Consider the following 3224-nt stretch of genomic DNA (forward strand, 5'->3'; position numbering starts at 1 on the left):
AATACATTACTTGTTTATTTTATATACATTTTATTTATTTATATATTTTTTGAGATGGAGTCTTACATTGCTGGAGTGCAGTGGTGCGATATCAGCTCACTGCAACCTCCGCCTCCTGGATTCAAGTGATTCTCTTGCCTCGGCCTCCCAGGTACCTGGGATTATAGGCGGATGCCACAAGGGCCAGCTAATTTTTTAATATTTTTGTAGAGACAGGGTTTCACCACGTTGCCCAGGCTGGTCTTGAACTCCTGACCTCAAGTGATCCTCTTGCCTCAGCCTCCCAAAGTGCTGGGATTACAGGCATAAGCCACTGTGCCTGGCCCAACACTTTAAAATACTCCATTTATGTGAGTCAGGAGTCTGGGAACATAACTGGTTTCTTTGTTGAGAGTCTCACTGGCTGCAATCAATGTGTCAACCAGGCTACAATTTCATTTGAAATTAAGGGTACTCTTCCAAGTTCATGTGGTTGTTGGCAGAATTTAATTTCTTACAATTGTAGCACTGAGGCCCTCAGCTCCTAGAAGCTGCCTTTGGTTCCCTGCCACCTGGCATTCTCCATGGCAGTTCACATCTTAGCTGCTTGTTTCTTCAAGGTCAGCAGGAGAGTTTGTCACTCAGGGAAGGCCCAGTCATCTTGTCAAGGGTTTTCACCTGATCTCTCCGGTTAACCTCCCTTTTGATACTTCTAAACCACTGGTTTGGGGACCTTAACTATATATGCAAAATTTCTTTACCTTTGCAATATAACATAACCTAATCAAGTGGCTGACATGTCATCTCATTTGCCCTATTCTACTGATTAGCTGAAAGTCAAGGGCCTTGTTCACATTTAGGAGAAGGGGGTTAAACAACATTATAAATACTAAAAGGCAAGGATAATGGGAGCTCACCTTAGGGTCTGTCTGCCACACCTTCCTTCACAACTTTGTGCACGCTATCCTTCAGTGTTTCTCTGCAGAGTAAATACAGGAAGAAGAGCAATAAAGGATCATTCTGGATGTATAACTCCTGCTTGTCAACCTTTCACTAGGAAGTAGGTATGAGAGAAGGAAATAGGAAGCATTTACCAAGGGCAGATATCAGGTAACAACTATGTTTTAAGTCCTATACTTGCAACTTGGGCACTGAGCAGATCCCAGACATCATCTAATGAAGCTCTTATCACACAAGTACTGTAGCATATTAATTGAGCATCATTCGAAGCACCAGAGATTAGAATGCCACTAGACATAATGCTATGTGGATTCAAAAGCAGTAATGGTGAAAACAGTTTGAACTCCCTACGTCTACTAGAAGAGATAGCAAATGAGTAGCTGTTCTTTAGAAAACTAGTTTTATTATTAATGTTTTATGGGTTTTCCAGTGAAGACCAGAGAACTTGCTAGACAAATTCTAAAAGAGCTGTAACACTGGATAACTTGTTTTGATGGAGGCATGTGGGAGAGAACGATTGATTGATTTGGAAAGAAAATTCACACACTGGATGATCAAGTCATATGAAGCTTATATGTTTTAAATGATGTTTGAGTCTCTAGTGTGACTAATGAAGAGCCCTAGAGGATATTTTCCACCATTCACTGGCTCAGTGCATGTCTGTCACCACAGCTTAAGTGAATCCAAACAAACCAATGAGCCACTATATCATAATTATGGAAGCCCATTTCATGGCAACTCACAGACTTCATTCTAAAATGTGCAGCAAGATCCACCCAAGATTAAGGCTGGCTACATCCCAAGGCTGGCTACATCCAAAGATCAAGAAAAATTGAGTCAACAATGACTATGTGACATGTTTAACACAGGCCTGATCATCATTACTTTATACCCAAGACACTCAGTTTGCTCTATATTCATATCATGTATTTGCTCTGATAAATATCTCTAATACAGACAGCAGAGTGGTTGTTGACTTTCACTTTCAACATCAAAGAGTAAGTTCACCCTCCGAGGATAGGTCTGGTTGGCTTTCATCAGGATCAGATGTATTACTTAGGAAGCCACACATACCAAGGAATTCCAAGTACTCCACAAAGAGAATGCAAGCTGGAGGAATTAGTGCAATAACTAAACTACCTACTGAACTGGAACACACCCACAAACTTCAATTTCTCTCTCTAGTTACATATCTACTGTTGTAATAATGTTTTACACCAAAGAAAGCTTAATCTCTAACCCAGATGTTTTTACGCCACAAACATTAATTTTCAAATGTGCAGAGAATATTAGTCTCAAATACCCTACAGGCTTTGTTAAACCTAATTTAAAACCCTAAAATTACAACTTATTCAGAACTTCCCCCTTCAAGCCTTCCAGATATACCTAATACCCTGTCCAGTGGAATCCGCTTACTGAAGAATTAATAGGCTTATGAGACTTTGAAATAAAGTTTGCCATAGGGAGTCACACTGCTGACTTAGTTATTATGAAAAAAATGCTGTCTTTATATATTTCACTATTCCTCAAATACTCTTCTTGTAAATCACACTGAGCATCACTGGGTTTTATTAGGGAATGAGGATGTATTGCTAACCTCCAGGCATCATAGAAAATAACCACCTTTTCCCACCTAAATTCCTTCAATAAATCAACACAAAATTTTAAAATCTGAAAGCCATGCATTTTGTATTATGCCACAATCTTAGGCCAATTTTTTCGGGTGAGTTTTCTCTCAAAATCCTCTCTGGTACCTGAAGTTTTGTTATCATAGACTCATAACTTAAATCTTTTATCATGGTTAAAATGCAAATCTTTCCAGAAGAAACCACCTTGTTCTAATACTTCATTTTCTCAATGTTTTGTAGGAACAGAGACACGTTTCTGAAGGTAGGTGACAGGAGACAGCAGAAGGATAAAGGGTACAGAATGAGAAGAGGATTTATACCAGAGTTGTCACTTAAGTATATTTAGAGGTGGACTTTACAAATCCAAAGAAATTCATATTCATCATAATCACTGATACTTAAATTACAGTAAATGTATCATTGAGTTCATATTGTTTGAAATTAGCACTGAGGATGAACTAGAATCTAATGCAAATATACCCATGTATCAAGTGAATACCTAAAATCAAGTCAATTTGACTTCTCTTTATCTCAAATGTTTAAAAAAATCTGAGAAAAAAATATTCCAGAGAGATATATTGAAATATTAGAGATAGAGTTGCTGATTCATTAATTCATCGAGGTAACGTAACTAGGGGTTCACTAGAGCCATTCCTT

The 3224-nt window shown here is 38.3% G+C and overlaps 1 non-coding gene across 1 annotated transcript; it reads right to left on the minus strand.

The window, feature by feature from the left end:
• Window positions 1-1356: 1356 nt before the first annotated feature.
• Window positions 1357-1418, minus strand: LOC112209638 (U7 small nuclear RNA). Its single transcript, XR_002944462.1, has one exon. It is a non-coding gene; the product is annotated as a U7 small nuclear RNA (small nuclear RNA).
• Between the last annotated feature and the right edge of the window lie 1806 nt (window positions 1419-3224).

This window comes from Pan troglodytes, chromosome 5, assembly GCF_028858775.2.
Source record: "Pan troglodytes isolate AG18354 chromosome 5, NHGRI_mPanTro3-v2.0_pri, whole genome shotgun sequence".
Taxonomy (NCBI): Eukaryota; Metazoa; Chordata; class Mammalia; order Primates; family Hominidae; genus Pan; species Pan troglodytes.